At 48.0% G+C, this 19772-nt stretch overlaps 1 long non-coding RNA gene and 2 pseudogenes across 2 annotated transcripts in view; 2 read left to right on the top strand and 1 right to left on the bottom strand.

Annotated features, from left to right (window-relative positions):
* Positions 1-2649: 2649 nt before the first annotated feature.
* Positions 2650-19772, bottom strand: part of LOC130267966 (uncharacterized) — a 29301-nt gene continuing 12178 nt past the window's right edge. Inside the window, exons 3-4 of one of the 2 annotated variants that reach the window (XR_008843356.1) lie at positions 3156-3354; positions 2655-3054 (exon numbers count right to left, since the gene is read on the bottom strand). This is a non-coding gene — a long non-coding RNA (uncharacterized LOC130267966). Of the gene's footprint in view, positions 3355-19772 lie in introns of both variants that reach the window. The other variant, XR_008843354.1, reaches the window with a different exon arrangement.
* On the top strand, positions 4237-4389 carry LOC130345070 (U2 spliceosomal RNA; annotated as a pseudogene).
* On the top strand, positions 6816-6889 carry LOC130344530 (U2 spliceosomal RNA; annotated as a pseudogene).

Here is a 19772-nt window from a genome sequence, read left to right as displayed (position 1 = left end):
TTCGAGGGAATATACTGGCGGAAGATGAGTCTCCCCTTAAAACTGATAAGAGACTCATCAACCGAAAGCTCCCTAAGCGGTACGTAGGCCTCCAAAAATTTGGCCCCAAAGTGATCGATGACCGGCCTCACTTTGTAAAGCCGGTCATGGGCGGGATCACCTCGGGGTGGACATGCCTCATTATCTGCATAATGAAGGCATTTCCAAATAGCCTCGAACCGCTTACGTGTCATGGCCATACTGTACAGCGGGGTCTGGTATAGGATGTCCCCGCTCCAGTACTGTCTGACACTGGGCTTTTTGACCAGGCCCATATGCAGCAAGAGGCCCCAAAATGTCCTCATTTCTGCTGCACTGACGGCGTACCATTCATTGGACCTGGCCAAAAAAGAATCAGGGTGGTGGGCGATGAACTGCCTGGCGTACAGATTCGTCTGCTCCCCCATTAGATGGACCAGGCTGTCACTGAAAAAATAACTGAAATAGTCAAATTCAGTGAACCCAGCCGTGTCAATCCGGATTCCGGAGTCGCCAACAAACTCCGGAACCCGTGGCTGATAACCCTCTGGGGGTCTCCAGACAGGTTCACCGGAAGGGAGCTCTGGTAAATTCGCCTGGGGGGTCGGACTCCTAGTACGAGCGGCATCACCACTCGCACTAGTGCCAACCACTGGGGCACTTTCATGGGGGGTGCGTGGCCTCGCCTGGTGGCGTCTCCGCCGCCGTGCAAGGGGCTCATCATCACTACTAGATGATGAGGAGGACAAGGAAGAACACAGGAATGTTGGATCTTCCTCGTCCTCACTGGCAGATTCGGATTCGGAGGCAAGAAAAGCGTATGCCTCCGCTACCGAAAATGCCCGGCGAGCCATCGCCTTTTATCTACAGTGGAGGGGGGGGGGTGGTGGTGGTGGTGGTGGGGTTTGGGTGTGGGGGAGGGGGGGTGGTGTTGGTGGTGGTGGGGTTTGGGTGTGGGGGGGGGCGAGGGAGTGTGTAGTGAGTGCTTGGTGTAACTATGTATAACGGTGTGTGATTAGTAATCACACACCGTTATGTGAGCAAAAAACAAACAAACGCTGCGGCCCAAAATAAAAGGGGGGTGCAAATCACACCGCCCTGAACCCCTAATAGGGCCCGGGTCACGCTATAAAAAGATGAGACGTACTCTTGAGCCCTATTAGGGGGTCGGGGGGGTTTATTTTTTAAACTTTTTTTTTTACTTTTTTTTTAACTTTATTTACATGTATTTCCCTACCTTTCCCTCTGTTGATTCTGTCCCTGATCTAGGGAATCTTCGGGTCTCCTGAGGCGATCGGATGGGGCAGAGGGGGGGTCCCTGGCTCCTCTTGCAGCTCTGACCGCTGACTGAACCCAGCTAACGGTCAGCGCTGCAGAGGATGCCGTTTAACCCCTCCCCTGCCGGCTGCTATTGGCTGGACCATCGTCCAGCCAATAGCAGCTCTATTGAGGGGGTGGCGAAATCGCCACCTCCCCATAGATACAGTAGGTGATAGGGGGTGTATTCTACACCCCCGATCACCTTGTATCTCCGGGTCATCGGGTCACACGTGACCCGTAAGACCCGGAATTGCGCAAATCGCAAGTGCGATTTCACTTGCGATTTGCGCCGATCGCCGACATGGGGTGGCCTGATGACCCCCCTCGGCATTTGCGCGGGCTGCCTGCTGATTGATATCAGCAGTCACCCCAGTCCGATCCCTGCCCGGTGCGCGGTAGGGACCGGAATTCCCACGGGCGTACCTGTACGCCCTGGGTCCTTAAGACCCAGGTACAATAGGCGTATGCATACGCCCTAGGTCCTGTACGGGTTAATGACTGTTAGACTATGTTCACACGTTAGGTTTTCCATGCAGAATTGCACAGGAATATACTGTACGGAAATTCCACTGCAGCAGAGTCCCATTAATTTCAATGGGGTTCTGGCACACTGTGCACACAGCAGAATTTCTGCACAGGAAATATCTGGCACCGAAATTCAAATTCGGTCATCCGCAGAAAGAATAGACGTCTGTTCTTTCTGTGTATTCTGCTCAGAAATACATTGCCGCCTATGATAAAGCGAATTTATGAACAATCTTAGCGCCAGCATGTTCTGACACCGCTCCACTATCTTCAGAATATCCGCACATAAATTTTCTGTGTGGACATTCGAGCTTTACAATCAAAATTGAGTAGGTGGACCCTGTAAAAGTATGTCCTGATGTGATTGGATGTATATTTACACCCTGTACATGATGCAAACAATGGATCGGTGCTCGCATCATGTATGACAGGTCCTGGCAGCCAGAGACCTGCCAATAATGGCAATCATCAACGATCGCTCTAATGTTTGTCATTAACCCCTCAGATGCCCTGATCAAAGCAGGTTATGGCAATGTGGACATTATATTCAAGGATGGATTCACCTGTGGCGATCTGGTGATCATTCAAAATGGTGGATGGAGGTCCTCTCACCTTCATTCTCCGCTCTCCTAGGGTCCCGTTCATCAGAAAAAGGCTCATGCATGGAAATTGCTGGGTGTCCTATGGTTGCCACCCAGCATCAGTTGCCTCTCTCCGCACCGCATTATGCAGATCATTGCAGGAGAGCAACTTTGGACACTTAAAAAATAACCTCATGTCATCCACGTTTTGCTAACACTATTTTTCACACACAAATAAAATAAATGAGTCAAACAAGTTAAAGAATGGTTTAAAAAGGGGAACTTTATTTATTATATATTAAAATGTTTGTGTAGGGATTTTATGTAACCTCCATCACTCACAAAGAGCGTACAGTAACTAATACTCAGGACAGGAAAAACCTCCAGAGGGGAGAAAACCTGTAGGGAATCCATGGCTACTGTATTGCCCTTCCTCTGGGCATACTAAAGGAGGTTACCTCTAGAATTTGGGCCAATGTGTCTGTGTATGTGCGTGATTCGAGGGGCTGTGCCTTCATCCAAATTCTTGCTAGGTCTGGAAATCCACGTCTTCATCCAACGTCTTGCTGTAGGGCCGGAAATGCTACTCCACATCCTGGAAATAATGCATCTAAGATAGGAAAACAAAAGATAGATTATTTACATGTTTATTATAGAAAAGCACATTGAACTGCACTAAAGACCTTTTGGTCACAACAATGTGACACTTACCAGTCACAGTAGTGTATATGACTTTGCATTCTCGGTCCCTACAGTGTCCAGCATCAGCCCCTCACTGATGAAGAATGAGCAGGAGCAGTGTTATATCTGCTCATTGCTGCTCTCTGGTGGACAATGGCTATGACATCACATGTGTGACACGCGGTTACCTCCTGAGAGTTCTATTTCAGTAGTGCTGCTCTCTGATTGGCTGAAAAACAAAAAGCTTTCTATATTCTGCATGACTGTTATCTAAGGGATTTGGGGCAATTTTTTATTAAAATGGGGCTACTCCCTGTGGGTGCAATATACTTGTTTCTCCTAACCAGACACTCAGTATTTGTAATTATAATTTGGTGGCCCCAACAGCCTGGGCCCATAGGTTTCTTACACAGATCAGTGCGGCTCTGGCAGGCTTAATGAGCAGCGCTGGCTGCCGGGACATCTGACGAGTGACATCCCTGACGTTGTGGTCTGGAGCAAAGGATGTCACTTTGGAGTTTATCAAAACCTGTGAAGAGGGAAGTGGACCAGTTGCCCATAGCAACCAATCAGATCGCTTCTTTAATTTTTAAAACGGCCTCTGAAAAGTGAAAGAAGCGATCTGATTGGTTGCTATGGGCAACTGGTCAACTTTACCTCTGCACAGGTTTTCATACATCTCCCCTAATGTGCATAATAATAATAATTATTTTTATTATTTTCCCCCTGGCTTTTCTCATTATGACTCATGTGATTCTTTCATCATGTGACTCAAGGATTTCTATTAAAAACATTGGGAAGAAAAACACCAAAACTTCATAAAAAAAAAAACATGTTTTCGGCATCCCACAGATTTGATAGCCTAAAAAGACCATAAAAGGATGAAGAAAACACCATTAGTGTCTGGCATTTCATATTACCCTATTGATTCCAACATAACATGTGCCCGCAGCGAGCATGGTGTTTTTTTCTGTCAAACACGCCAAGTGTAATCCCAGCCGAAATGAATGTTTTCACAATAAGTTGGGACAGGCAGCAGGCTGTGCTATATATTTGCATAGTTGCGGCGTACAGCGCATACCACATTTATGCGGCTGCGTTCTGATGGCATATATGGCTCTTGGCCTTTTGGCTAAGATCAAGCGTAGTATCTGTTCTAATCGGTGGTTTAGTCTCTGCCATTGATGTAGGATGGATGCTGCATGGAGGGGGCAGGTGCCCCGGGGCATTCCGGGGCTGGTTCTGAGGAATCAGCTCGACGGCTGCTCTGATGTGACCTGTTCGCCACAGGTCTCACCGTGAGGCTGAGGAGGTTGAAGGCCGAGGTACTTCTGTGACCCTGAGGTGCCGAAATTCTTCACAATTCCGTACTCTTCACATTTGGCAATCACCCTGGCCTTCTGGCTAGGATCGGGGAAATTTCGATAGATTGAGCCGTACGTCACGGCGCACATTCACTTAACCCCTTAACGACCACGGATGTAAATGTACATCATGGTTTGGCAGGACATACATTTACGTCCTGTGTATGACCGCGAGCATCGGAGCGGTGCTAGCGTCATAAACGGCAGCCGGGCACCCGCCGGTAATGGCCGACATCCGCGATCGCGCTGATGTCAGCCATTAACTCCTCAGATGCCGTGATCTGTAAATTAACCCATCAGATGCCGTGATCTGCGGCATAATAAAATAGATGATCTAATCGCCCGCAGCGCTGCCGCGGCGATCCGATCGTCTGTAATGGCGTCCGGAGGTCCCCTGACCTTGCTCCGGCCATCTCCTGGCGTCTGAGATCGAGCAGACCAGAGCAGGAGATAGCCGATAATACTGATCAGTGCTATGTCCTATACATAGCACTGAACAGTATTAGCAATCAAAGGATTGTTATAGATAGTCCCCTATGGGGACATAAAAAGTGTGAAAAAAAGTTGGAAAATGTAAAAAGAAAAAGAAAAAAAAAGTTAAAAATCCCCTCCCCAATGAAAATAAAAATTGTCCGTTTTTCCCATTTTACCCCCAAAAAGCGTAAAGTTTTTTTTTATTTTTATAAACATATTTGGTATCGCCGCATGTGTTAATGTCCAAGCTATCAAAATATAATGTTAATGATCCCGTACGGTGAACAACGTAAATGTAAAAAATCACCCCCTTTAGTTATGTACTCACCTCCGCTCGGCGCTGGTCCGGTGCTGCAGGACTGTCCGGTGGGGAGGTCGTCCGGTGGGATAGTGGTTCTGGGCTGCCATCTTCATCGGGGGGCCTCTTCTCCGCGCTTCGGGCCCAGAATAGAGGCGTTGCCTTGACGATGATGCAGAGGTACGTTGGTAATGAACGTACCTCTGCGTCGTCGTCAAGGCAACGTGACTCTTCCGGGGCCGGGCCCGAAGCGCGGAGAAGAGGCCTCCCCGGTGAAGATAGCAGCCCGGAACCACTATCCCACCGGACGACCTCCCCACCGGACAGTCCTGCAGCACCGGACCAGCGCCGAGCGGAGGTGAGTACAGAACTAAAGGGGGTGAGAGGGGGCTGGATGATGTCGAAGGCCGCAGTGGTCTTTAACCTGCGGACCTCCAGAGGTTTCAAAACTACAACTCCCAGCAAGCCCGGACAGCCGATGGCTGCCCAGCCTTGCTGGGATTTGTAGTTTTGAAACCTCTGGAGGTCCGCAGGTTGAAGACCACTGAGGGCGGATAGTTCACAAGAGGATGATGACAAGAGGGGGGTGTTTTCGTGCTGAAAAACTCGGCTTATGCTCGAGTATATACGGTACTGATTTTGTACAAAAAATTTTAGATTTTTTTTTTAATCGGTACAAAAATATAAAAGTATGTAGCCATGGGTATAATTTTAATTGTATTGACCCACAGAATAAAGAACACATGTAATTTTTACCGTAAATTGTACAGTGTGAAAACGAAACCCTCCAAAATGCTCAAAAGTGTGGTTTTCATTTAAATTTCCTCCCTAAAAAAAATATTTTTTTGGGTTCGCCGTACATTTTACGGTAAAGTCTGAGGTTTCATTACAAAGTACAATTGGTCACGCAAAAAACAAGCCCTTATATGGGTCTGTATTTCCTTATATGGAAATATGAAAGAGTTATGGATTTTAGAAGGCGAGGAGGAAAAAACGAAAATGCAAAAATAAAATTGGCCTGGTCCTTAAGGTGAAAATGGGCTTGGTCCTTAAGGGGTTAAAGGGGTAATCCGGTGAAAACCTTTTTTCTTTTAAATCAACTGGTGGCAGAAAGTTAAACATATTTGTAAATTACTTCTATTAAAAAATCTTAATCCTTCCAGTACTTATTAGCTGCTGAATGCTATAGAGGAAATTCCTTTCTTTTTGGAACACTGATGACATCACGAGCACAGTGCTCTCTGCTGACCTCTCTGTCCATTTTAGCAACCATGCATAGCAAATCTATGCTAAGGGCAGCATGGTGGCTCAGTGGTTAGCACTGCTGCCTTGCAGTGCTGGGGACTTGGGTTCAAATCCCACTATTATAATGTCAGCAGAGAGAACTGTGCTCGTGATGTCATCAGAGAGCATTCCAAAAAGAAAAGTATTTCCTCTGTATTATTCAGCAGCTAATAAGTACAGGAAGGATTAAGATTTTTTAATAGAAGTAATTTACAAATATAGAAGTCATTTAAAAAAAAGGTTTTCACCGGAGTACCCCTTTAAAGGGGTTCTCGACCTTTTGGCTAAGATCAAGTGTAGTATCTGTTCTTATCAGTTTCATGCTGGTGGCAGGCGACGCCAGTGTGGAGCTGGTGGGGATGGGTGCTGCATGGTAGGGAGCAGGTGTACCGGGGCGTTCCAGGGCTGGTTCTGAGTAATCAGCCCGACGGCTGCCCCGATGTTACTTGCTTCCTCCGGGTCTCGCCATGAGGCTGAGAGGGTCTAGAGCCGAGGTACTTTTGTGCCTCAGGGAGTGGTGACCCCGAGGTGCCGAAACTCACTGGGTGTACTGGCTCACTGAGTGGAAGCATGGGCACCATAATCTCTTCCCCTTGTGGCACTCACCTCTTGATTCCCGGCCTTCTGGCTAGGATCAGAGACATTTTTATAGATCCGGCTGGATGTCCGGGCAGTATATCTGCACACATTCACTTATTTCTTTTTGTCTCACTGTGTCACTTTTTGCGTGTTGTGTGTCCACAGGATTTGTCAGGAGCCCTTTTGGGTGTCCCTCCTGGCGGTCTAGGGGAGGTGTGTATGGCCCTTAGGTTCCGCACCTCCCTGCAAACACCCCGGGTACTCCTGCCTTGGCAGGGTACCTACCGTTATCGGCTCTGCGGGCAGATACCTTGGCTAATGCCAAGGGGGATGCCGGGAGCATTTGTGGTCCCTTAGTAGCTTCGGCGAAAAGGGACATCGAACCTGGAACCTCGCAGGTACCTTTTGGTCCGGAGGCGAAGGGTAAGGTTTGTTGGGGGGCCTCTCTCCTATCAGAAAAGGGCTTGCGATAGACCGCATCCTCTGTGCACAGTGTAACACATTTGCACTTTTTCTTGCACTTTGGGTGATTCGAGAGCATGTTCCTTGGCTCTTAGATAAAAAAAAAAGAGCGTGGTTATTCTTTACTTAAGATAGACATATGTAGGTCAATTGGTACTTAGGAACGTGTTTGAACTGGGGTCAAGATTCCATATATGGGCAACTAGGTCAATTGGAACAGGAAGGATTGTATAAAGTGTAATGTAGTAGGAATGAATGGAGGGGTTGTAAATTACACAGCTCGCCAGTAGATGGCAGCAAAACATTACAATTTAGCAGGAGATGGTATAATGCATAGAAATAAGTCAGACACCCAGTTTTTTGGGATAGCTAGGTGTTTGTGTGGATAATGGTGTTATCAGAACTATAAAAATTGTAAACAAAAATAAAGAAAAAAAATAAAGTAATATAAATAAAACTAAGGGGAAAAAAAAACGTAGTAGTGGCATCAAATAATAATAGTGTTAAAATAATAACAGCATAGTTTCTTACCAGCTTGCATGAGGTAGTTTAATAGGAAAGATAAGAAGAAAAAAAAATTTATTGGAGGAATTCTCTGTATAATTTTGGGAATCTGGGTACATGATCAATGGGGCAAATCGTAAAGGGGTCTTCTTCATCATCCGGGTGCTGTTCGGTACAATGTCTGGAGATACTGTGAAGTAAAAATGTCTTTTTACTGTTGTTCCTATGTTTATTAAGGCTACAGTGGAGTTCCTGTGTTGTCCTTCCCACATATTGCTTCTTGCATTTGCAGGTGATCAGACATATGATGAAGCTGGATTTGCAGTTAACACCTTAAGGACCATGGACGTGTATACACGTCCAGGCTGGATGCACGTTCCGCCATTAGGACGTGTATACTCGTCCATGGCTCTCGTGGGTGCTGCCCAGTGCACCCACGAGATCGCAGCAGGGACTCTGCTGTAACACACAGCCGGGACCCTTACGCAATGCCGGGACTGAAGTAAACTTCAAAAACTTTAATGCCCAGGGCGGGAAAAGGGGTTAAATAAACCAAGAAAAACCTCCAAACCCCAGTCATGCGCGAGTCCTCACAGCGCTGATCGCGCATTGAACAGTGAGCCCGGAGATAGGGCGCATGCGCGATCTACGTAACGGAACATGTAAACAAAAGGAAAATACGGGTAAGTACGGCGACCCATGAATGTCATTAACAAGCGCCGGAAGTTATCCTTTAACCCCAGTTACCTGTAATAAACGGTCAAGTGATAGGTGGCATAGGAACAGGTAAGTTCATGTGTGATCATGATTGGCTCTAAGGTATGGGGAGTGTCCAGAGGACGTTATAAAAGGAAGCACTTGCATATACACGTGGCCATTTGTCTCTTAACCCCTGAGGACGTGGGTCATACCACGAAACATGTAGGGGAGACAGATTGATTACATTTTATTTGCAGCACTTTCCCCAATCGACAGTGGTCTGCAGCCACTGTCAAGTACATATTACTGTGAACTCCAGATAGGAGAAGTTACACTAGTTGAGGGAATAGCCTGCTAATTTTATTCACTACAGGGGACTTTTTTAATTATAGTGAAATAAAAGTGAAGTTTTATATTTACAGTTAGGGAGGGAATTTTCAATAAGGGTTTTTTTTTTTACCCCGTCACCTTGGTGACTGGGGTTTGGAGGTTTTTCTTGAAGTAAACTTCAGTCCCGGCATTTTAACCCTTACAGCAGCGGTCGTAAGTGACCACGGGCTGTAAGTGTTATGACAGAGGGAGCTCCCTCTGTCACCCTTGCAGCACCCCGCAGCGCGATCGCGGGGTGCTGTGTGTAATCCCCGGCGGGCGGGGACCTGCGTTACTGCCGGGACAGAAGAAAACTTCGGTCCCGGCAGTTTAACCCTTACAGCCACGGTCTCTCTCCTGTAGAACCCCGCAACTATGCTTACCTGAGCAGCCGGGGGTCTTTACTAGGACCCCCAGGTCTGCCCCAGTTATTGCCTTACAGGACGTGCCTGAGGCATGTCCTGATATGCTGCCTGCCAGTGTAAAACTGGCAGACAGCATATAACTGCAATGCTTTGGAATACTAAGTATTCCAAAGCATAAAAAAAAAGTCTCAAAATAAAATAAATAAAAGTGTAAAAAAGAAAGTGTAAAGACAATAAATGTAAAAAAAAAGTGTAAAAAAATGTAAAAAAGTGTAAAAAATATAAATAATAAAAATACTTTTATTAAATAAATATATCGTATTTATCGGGGTATACCACGCACCGGCCTATATCACGCACCCTCATTTTACCAAGGATATTTGGGTAAAAAAAGTTTTTTACCCAAATATCCTTGGTAAAATGAGGGTGCGTGTGTGTGCATGTGTATACCCCAATACACCTCCAGGAAAGGCAGGGGGAGAGAGGCCGTCGCTGCCCGCTTCTCTCCCCTGCCTTTCCTGGGGTTTAGAGCCCTTCTGCCGCTGCTTCTCTCCCGCTGGCTATCTGCGCCGCTGCCCGTTCTCTCCCCCTAACTATCGGTGCCGGCACCCCATTGCTGGCGCCCATAGCCAGGGGGAGAGAAGGGGCAGCGGCACCTATTGCCGGCACCGCTGCCCCGATGCCTCCCCCATCCCCGGTTGTATAATTATCTGTTACTGGGGTCGGGTCCGCGCTGCTTCAGGCCTCCGGTGTGCGTCCCATGCATCGTTGCTATGCACTGCACGGCGCAGCGCAATGACGAGTGACGTCATTGCGTCTCGCAGCGCATAGCCAGGACGGGCAGCGGCACCGATAGCCAGGGGGAGAGGAGGGCCGGCAGCAGGGCTCTAGACCCCAGGACAGGCAGGGGCAGAGAAGCCGGCAGCGACGGCAGGTCTCTGCACCTGCAAAGCTGCTGCAGTTCATTGATTTAAAGCGCCCGCTTTAAATCATTGAACTGCAGCGGCTTATCGGCGTATAACACGCAGGTAGACTTTAGGCTAAAAATTTTAGCCTAAAAAGTGCGTGTTATACGCCGATAAATACGGTAATCAAAAATAAAAATGCATAATGTGTAGGATCACAAGGCGCACACCCGCAGCATATTACATGCTGCAGATGCCCGGCAGCAGTCACAATGATGAGCTCCCTGCTGAGGCTAGGTAGCTTTGTGTGTCCACTCATAGCGGCGGATTTCCCGCCGGCAGTCATGAGCAGACACACTGAGCTACCCAGCCGCAGCAGTGATATCGCCCCTTGTGACTGCTGCCGGGGGCATCCGCAGAGTGAAATAAGCCGCGGATGTGCTCTATGTGAACCTACACTGCGTCCCGTTCATACTGCGATTGTGCAGTGTTAGAGGTATCTGTCAGCATCACGTCAAAAAGAGTGATGCTGATGTATACTGTAGCAGCTCCATTTATTTCTGAATGAGACTGCTACAATATACGTTGGCATCCCTTTTTTGACATGACAACGGACACCTATACTGCAGAAACGCAGTATGAATGGGGACTATTCATATAATGATGCCCTGAAAGCCAAAGGGGGCTCCTCTCCTTCTTGGTACTACCAGGCGGTCAGGCAACCAGATATAGCCTAATTAAATGTATTGCCCAGCCCGGGACGAACAGGGTGATAAAATATGGGGCGTAGTTCCTGCATTTCAAAGCTACTTACCAAAATGATGTCCCACAAATAAAGAATTTGTGGGCAAAAAAGCTAATTTCTATTTTTTTCTACTGACTTTGAAATAATTCTAGCCACACAATAAGGGCTCAACGTACTCACTTTTGCCCTGGGTGAATACTTTAGGGGGCGTAGTTTCGAAAATGGGGTCACTTCTGGGGGTGTGGTATTGTTTTGACAGCTAGAATGCTTTGCAAGATGAAGTGCGGCCTATAATTTGTATAATGATATCCTGAAGGCCAAATGGTGCTCCTCTCCTTTTGGGTCCCACTATGTGGCCATGCAACCAAATATGGTCTAAGCGGGGGTATTACCGAACACGGGACGAGCAGCGTAATAAAATATGGGGCGCATTTTCTACTTTTCAGATGCAATGTACAAAAAATATGTCCCACAAATGATGCAATTCCATGCAATTTCCACTGATTTTGTATCCATTCCAGCCACACAAAAAGGACTCAAAGTACTCCCTTTTGGTCTAGATGAATACTTTAGGGGGTGTAGTTTCCAAAATGGGGTCACTTGAGGGGGTTTTATATGGTTCTAGCAGCTAAAACCCTTTGCAGGCATGAAGTGCAGCCTACAATCCATTCGGCCTAAAATGATTCCCTGAAAGCCAAATGGCGCTCCTCTCCTTCTGGGTCCTACCACGCGGCCAAGGAACCAAATATGGCCTAAGTGGGGGTATTTCCAAACACTGGCCGAGCAGCGTAAGAAAATATAGGGTGCATTTCTTGCAATATCAGAAGTGATGTACAAAAAATATGTCCCTCAAATGATGCATTTGTGAAAAAATGCAAATTTTTAATTTTTAACACTGACTTTGTAATAATTCCTGCCAAAAAACTATGGTGTTAAAATACTCACTGTACCCTCAGCGAATACCTTGAAGGGTCTAGTTTTTAATATGGGGTCATTTTGGGGGTGTTCCTATGTTCTACCACCTTCAAATTTCTGCAAACCTTGCATAGCACATAAAAAAAGATGTACTTTTAAAGTTTTAAATTCTTAGGCTTCTAATTAATTTAAAATGTGAATTAAAAACAAAAAAAAATGCTGTCAAAATAAAGTAGACATCTAAAAGTATAAGTTTCATAAACTATTTGGTCAGTAAGTATAAATATATGCAACCTATTAGTGTTAAAATATGATATCGGCTTACTTTTACTATTTACATGAAGGACAACTTGTGACAAAAAAACAATGTCAAAAATATCATGATTGGCAAAATGTCACCAGAGTTATTCTCTAATAAAGACAGACATCCCCGATGTGAAAAAACAGGCCTGGCCTTTCAGGGGCGTACAGGTTTACTTGTGTTGGTCCTTAAGGGGTTAAAAAAGATTTTGATTGGGAATTCCTCACCATTGGTGGTGCTTTTACAGGTTTTTTGATTGTGTGCTATGTTCTTACAGCATAGACATTTTGTGCTCCCGCATTTACATGTTCCTTTTTATGGGTAGGGTACTGGTATTGTTTTTGACTTTGTTCTGTTGCTTCGGTTTACTTGGGACCAACATATTTCGTAGGGTTGGGGCACTTCTGAAGGTAATGTTGGGTTTGTCCGGAAGAATGGGTTTCAGTACTGGGTCAGTTTGTAGTATGTACCAATGTTTGCTGAGTGCTGTGCGAATGGCATTGTGTGCACAGTTGTATGTGGGGATGAAGTTCAAACGGATGTTTTCTGTTGTGTCGGGGAACACTGTTTGGGGTTCTTTTGGTTTGAGGCAGTCGTCTTGTGTGAGTGTCTTGTTTTTTTTCATAGGCCTCTTTTAGGAGGGGTTCAGGGTATCCTTTTGCTTAGAATCTGTTCTGTAGGGTTTTGGCTTGTTGTTCGAAAATTTTATTCCTGGCACAGTTTTAGCAAATTTGCTTGTACTGACTGAATGGTACGTTTGTGCGCCACTTTTTGTAGTGTCCACTGTCGAATGCCAAGTAGCTATTTGAATGTACTTTTCTCTATCGGGGACACAGACCATGGGTGTATGCTGCTGTCTCTAGGAGGTATGACACTATGGCAATAAAAAAGTCGGCTCCTCCCAGCAGGATATACCCGCCTCCAGGCCCTGAGCTAATCAGTTTTAAGCTTAGTGTCTAAGGAGGTGGACATGGTCTGGAGTTCTCTCCAGACCAGGTCTTAAGTTTTATTATTTTCCTAGATTTAGGGATGTGTTAGATTTTTTTATTCCATCTTCTTTCCTGTTTTCAGGTGGGGACTCAGGAACTGCGGCTCACTTTCCCCATTGCGAGTAAGGGGGCACAGACATTGCGTATATGCGCTGTTCACCCTCTCTCACGAACGGTCAGCGCCTGGGTTTGTACCTCATGGTTCCGGGTCCCCCTATCTCCCTGCTCGCCTCGCTCGCACATGGTAGCTCGGCATGATACAGGTGATAAAAGCTGGCTGAAGACTTCATAGGAAGACTTCATGAGGTAAGTTCTTCTGACTGAGGTGAGTATATTTCCCTTTCTCCTTAGGTGCAGATTTGCAACATCTGGAGACCCTTAGTTTTTGGCCCACTTTTCTCATGGATCTAATGGGGCTAGCCTGGACAGGGGGTCCTTTATTACTGGGGTGAGCAGTGGCAGTTTGAATGGGGCACAGTTTTTTCACTTTATTAATATATGTGTGTGTGTGTGTGTAAACGACTGTGTGTGTGTTTTTTCACATTGAAGCGGCTGACAGCCGCGGCGTTCTTCTATACGGGCGATCTGAGCACCGGCTTACTTTCACTTTCAGCAGCGGCTGCTGCCGGCAGCATCTAATCCGCTCAGTTCCCCGCGAGCCCACATGTGTTCGCATGTGCGCTCGGGGCAAGGAGCGGGCGCCATTAGCTGACTTCTTGTTAATACTTTAGCTTTAGCTAAGCTTCTCAGGGCGCGAACTGTCCACCAATCAGCGCTGTGCGCGCGATTATGGTGGCAGGGGCCATTCAGCAGTGCCCCCTGCTCCTAACACGCCCCTCACTTGCTATTGGCCGGCATTTCTCCTCTTTGACAGCCTGGAGACCACCACGGGTTCGAGTCTCGGGGTGGGACAGAGTGTTACAGTGTTGTGGTTTTATTTTAAAATAGGTCCATTGTGGTCTATGGGGATCTCAAGGCATGTGAAACAGTAAGATAAGCAGACTGTATCAGCAACACAGTGAAATGGAACACAGTCTTGGGTGAGAGAGGTCCAGATCAGCCTCCCTCTAAACAGTTAACTGGAGTGTTAGCCACTCCTTTTATCTGTTAATACTGTAACTCTAAACTGTCTGGTTCTGCTGAACCACTTGCTCTGGCTGCTCCACTGCTCCCCCAAACCCCCCTGCCACTCTACCCCGGTTGTTCTTCCAAACCCGGTGGGTTCGGCCGCCCCTCCAGCCTGGGTTCCCTCCCTCTCTCAGTCTATATCCGACTTGGCTCAGGTCTCCCGTTATGTGGTGACTGCCTTGGAGAGGCCCTCCCTACACCAGCCCTCCGGAAGGTCCCGCTCTCCCCCTATTCTAACGCTCTTGCAGCATCATAAGGGTGTGTCATCTGACTCATCCCCCGAGTGTTCTGGCAGGCATGGGTGCTCCCCTCGCAGGCATCACCCCGTTACTCCGACCTGTAGCAAGCGTCGCTCCTCTAGAGAATGCTCCCAGGGTCGCCGCTCTGGCTCTCCAGACCCGCGTACCAGGTCCGTCTCTCTCTCTCTTCTAGGGCCGCCTCACATGTTCCCATTCACCTGGAGAACTTGTGGAAGAAGTTTCTGATGGACCGCACGGATGTGCCTAATGTGGTGTACTCATTGGTTGCGGCCACAAGAGACACCTTCCAGCTAAAGGATCCAGGAACTTTGGACATGGTCCAGAAGTTTCCTTTCATCGTGTCCGACCCTTCCAGGGCTGCCTCACCCGATTTCCATTCACCTGGAGAATTTGTGGATGAGGTTTCTGATTCGGCCTCCGACTCAGAGGACCGCACGGATGTGCCTGATGTGGTGTACTCAGTGGTTGCGGCCATAAGAGACACCTTCCATCTAAAGGACCCAGGAACTTCGGAAGTGGCTCCAGAAGTCTCCTTTCTTTGTGCCCGACCGGCACTCAAGACTTTCAGCTCTCACGCTGAATTTTACGCCCTGCGGGTATCCGCCTGAAGTCACCCTGACAAGAAGTTTCAGGAAACGAAGAAGATTCAAGCGCGGTATTCCTTTGCCAAGGACCTCATTGCTCGGTGGACCTCCTCTCCAACTGTGGATCCGCTGGCCTCCCGCCTCTCTTAGGCGCTAACCCGGCCGTTGGCTGATGCGGCTGCCTTCATGAATCCAGCGGACATGAAGGTGGATACTTTGGCAATCTCTGCCTTTGAGGCAGCAGGTTCTTCCTGCTTTTGCTTCTGTCTGTGTGTCAAAGGCCCTTTTAGTATGGTCTTTCAACTCCGCCAGGGTAGTCTTCAAGATCCCTCTGGAGGATTTATTTAATCTAGCTCTCCGATGCTCCGCAGCCGGAGATTTTTGTGTTCTGCTTCCATGTGCAGCCACTGTGCTGCCTTTACCACAAGCTACCTGGTAGCCACCGTCCCTTCATGTGGCTTTAAGCCTGGAATGCGGACGCCACCTTCAGGAAGTGAGGCGTCGGGCGCAAAAAGAGTTCTTTATTACCTCTTTTAAGACTCACAGAACCGCTTTCCGTCGTAAGTCCTCCTTCCGGTTCTGCGGACCTTTGGTACCAACAAACGGTACCAACAAAGGGTCCAGCCAGGCGCCTTCATGGGAAGAGGGCTCCTCTTTCCAATCCCATTCCTCCCGGAGGTCGGCTATCCGTTCTGGACGTTTGGCGGCCCCATCAGGCACCCGTAGGCCTTCCTCGGCCTGAAGGGTCTCCCCCACCCGCCGACCTCTCTCGGGTGGTTGGTCGCCTCTTACCCTCCGGGATGCCTGGACATGCAGCTTCAATGGAACGTTTTCAAGGTTTATTCCAACCTCTTTGTGGTCTCCAAGAAAGGCGTTTCTGTTTGCCCAGTCTTGGTTCTCAAGTATCTCAGCCAGCATCTTGCGTTCCCATCCCGAATGGAGTCTCTCTGTTCGGTGCTGGCGTCCATGGTTCAAGGGGAGTTTTTCGTTCCTCGATGGACATCAAGGATGCCTGCCTCCACATCTCATTGTTTCCCGGTCATCAGCGGTACCTCCGCTCTGCAGTTCCGGACGGTCATTTTCTATTGTGGCTATCCATTTCGGTCTGACCACTTCTCCGCGGACCTTTACCAAAGTCCTGACGCCTGTGATAGCCTTTGTACGGACAACAGTTGTGTCCGTGATTCCTTATTTGGACTACCTCCTGATCTGAGCTCCAGCCAGGACCCAGATCCTGGAGAGTCTAAGTCTCAACCTCCAGACCTTGTCTCATTTCGGTTGGAGGGTCATTTGGGACAAGCCCAACCGCTCTCCTGTGGCTCCAGTTCGATGCGGCCTCTGCCCACTTTCGACTCCGCCCACTCGTTTCAAGAGTATGATGACTTCGGTTCCCTGCTCCAGTTTCCATTCGCTTTTGCATGGATGTCCTGGGTCGATTGGCGGTGGCCATTGAGGCCCTACCCTTTGCCCAGTTTCATCACCAACCTCTTCAACTGGTGATTTTCTTCCGGTGGGACAGGTCTCCATTGTCTCTTGACCGCAAGATCGTTCTCTCTCGTCAGTCTTGTCGGTCCTTTCTATGGTGGCTTTGTTTTCCCCTCATTTTTTTCGGGGGTGCTCCTTCCTGTCCATCCCTGCCAGTCTGTCAGGCTGGGGAGGTGTTTTCAGGGATCTTGGGGTCTTGGCCCCCCGAGAAGCTTTTTCCCCTTCAGTATTTTGGGGCCTAGCGCAATTCTTTCTTTGCTTGCTTCTTGGGAATTTCCCTCCTGGGCGGAACTCAGGTTTCCGGCCATCTCAGTTATCTTCAGTCTGGCCGTCCCTGGGATGTGGTCTTCTCGGCCGGTCCTCAGTCGTCCAAGACCACTGGTCCCTACATCCAGGGGTGTTTGCTGTGATCTGGGGCACTCCAGGCGTGGACCTCTGCTTGTCCCGTCACAACTGAAGCGTTCCTTTCTCTTGGTCGAGCCTTTCCCTACCTTGTCTATTTGGTGGTCGGCCTTTGCCCTACCATATGTTTCCTCCCTTTCTTCTCTTTTCGGGGTCCTGAGGAAACTCTGTGGGACGTTTCCACCATTCTAGTGGCCCAGCGGGCGTGGTACGTCATCATGGTCAGCCTCCTGAACGACTTAACGTTGCGCCTTCCCTATCGTCCAGACCTCCTATCTCAGGTCTCCTGTGCCACCACTATTACCGTCTCTGCTTTGACGACATGGCGGTCGAGACCGCGGTTTGGAGAGCCGCGGTTTCTCTTCCCAAGTCATTCGCATCATGCTCAGGGCTCGTAAGTCCTCCTCGGCAAAAAATTTACCACCGTACCTGCCGGTCTTATTTTAGTTGGTGTGAAGCTTAGGTCTTGTGTCCTGTTACCTTTTCGGTTTCCCGTCTTCTCTCTTTCTTGCAGTCGAGATTGGAACTGGGGTTGTCTCTCAGTTCCCTTAAGGGTCAGGTTTCGGTCCTTTCTATTCTTTTCCAGCGTCCTCTGGCTTCTAATTCTCATGTCCGGACCTTTCTTCAAGGAGTGGCGCATGCTGCCCCTCCTCATCGGTCACCTTCTCCCCCTTGGGACTTGAATCTGGTTCTGGGGGTCCTCCAAAGTGAACCTTTTGAACCCCTTAGGGAGGTGTCCCTGCGCCTCCTTTCTTGGAAAGTGGCGTTTCTTGTTGCTATCACCTCCATTCGGAGAGTGTCTGAATTGGCAGCTCTCTCCTGCCGTTCTCCTGCTTCACCAGGACAAGGTTGTCTTCCGCCAGATCCTTTCTTTTTGCCTAAGGTTGTTTTGGCCTTTCATCTCAATGAGGACATTGTTCTTCCGTCTTTTTGTCCCGCTCTTTCTCATCCTAAGGAGCATTTACTCACAAACTTGATGTGGTTCGGGCTGTTAGGCCTTACCTCTCTATCACTTCTTCGTTTCGTCAGTGTGATTCCTTTTTCGTCCTTACGTCTTTAGTCTTCCGAAATGGCAGACCGGATCCACCGAGAAATGGTGGCCTTGAAAGCAGGTTGTCCCTTGCGACGACCTGCTTTCAAGGCCACCATTTCTCGGTGGATCCGGTCTGCCATTTCGGAAGCCTATCGCTGTAGGGGGAGGGTTCCTCCCTTCAGGGTTGTGGCTCATTCTACCGTTCTGTTGGAGCATCCTGGGCTCTCCAGACCAAGGCCTTGGCCTCGCAGATTGGCAAGGCGGCTACTTGGTCGTCTTTGCACACTTTCTCGAGGTTCTACCTGGTTCATACCTTCGCATCAGCTGATGCTAGTCTGGGCCGTAAAGTGCTGCAGGCGGCAGTGGATCAACCGTCTGCCTAACTGATTATCTGCCCACCCAAGGGACAGCTTTGGTACGTCCCACGGTCTGTGTCCCCCAATGGAGCCGATAGAGAAAAGGAGATTTTTTTAACACTTACCGTAAAATCTCTTTCTCGAAGGATCCATTGGGGGACACAGATCCCGCCCTTTTGGGTTTCTCTTTGGTTTTCTTGTTCGTGTTTTTTCCTTGACCTGTCGGTCCTCTCCTATTGCTCTGGTACTAAAACTGATTAGCTCAGGGCCGGGAGGCGGGTATATCCTGTTGGGAGGAGCCGACTTTTTTGTTGCCTTAGTGTCATACCTCCTAGAGACAGCAGCATACACCCATGGTCTGTGTCCCCCAATGGATCCTTTGAGAAAGAGATTTTACGGTAAGTGTTAAAAAAAAAATCTCCTTTCTTGAAATGGGTTGCTGTGATAATTTCTCCATTTTCATTGCTGATCTCGAGGTCAAGGAATTCTATTTTCTCGCTGGAAGGATTGGATGTAAGTTTGATCCCCCAGTCGTTGTGGTTGATGTTCCCCACAAAAAGTTGGATGAGGTGTGGGGGCTCTTTCCATACCAGGAAGAGGTCGTCTATGTAGCGTCGGTAGATCTTTGTACAGTGTCTGGGTTGTTATGATTTTTCTTCAATGGCCCCCATAACCAAGTTAGCGTAAGACGGCGCCACCTGCCGTCGTATCTGAAGAAGTTGTTGGTGAGAATGGTCCAGAGGCAATCGAGAAGGAACTCTTTTTGATTGGGGGGTATAGTGGTGTCAATAAGTATGGTGTTTCTGATGCATTCTAAACCGATATTGTGTTTGATGTTTAAATACAGTGCAGTGACATCTAATGTGATGACTCTGTAGTCTTCTTGCCATTTCAGGGGGCGTAAAATTTTCATCAAGTCATCGGAGCTCTTTAACCCCTTAGGACTCGGGGGTTTTCCGTTTTTGCATTTTCTTTTTTTCCTCCTTACCTTTAAAAAATCATAACTCTTTCAATTTTGTACCTAAAAATGGCTTATTTTTTGCGCCAAGAATTCTACTTTGTAATGACATCATCAGTCATTTTACCCAAAAATGTACGACAAAACTGAAAAAAATAACCATTGTGAGACAAAATAGAAAAAAAAAA

This window comes from Hyla sarda, chromosome 1, assembly GCF_029499605.1.
Source record: "Hyla sarda isolate aHylSar1 chromosome 1, aHylSar1.hap1, whole genome shotgun sequence".
NCBI lineage: Eukaryota > Metazoa > Chordata > Amphibia > Anura > Hylidae > Hyla > Hyla sarda.
The sequence above is the reverse complement of the archived record's forward strand: the minus strand, read 5'-3'. Positions and strand labels throughout refer to the sequence as shown.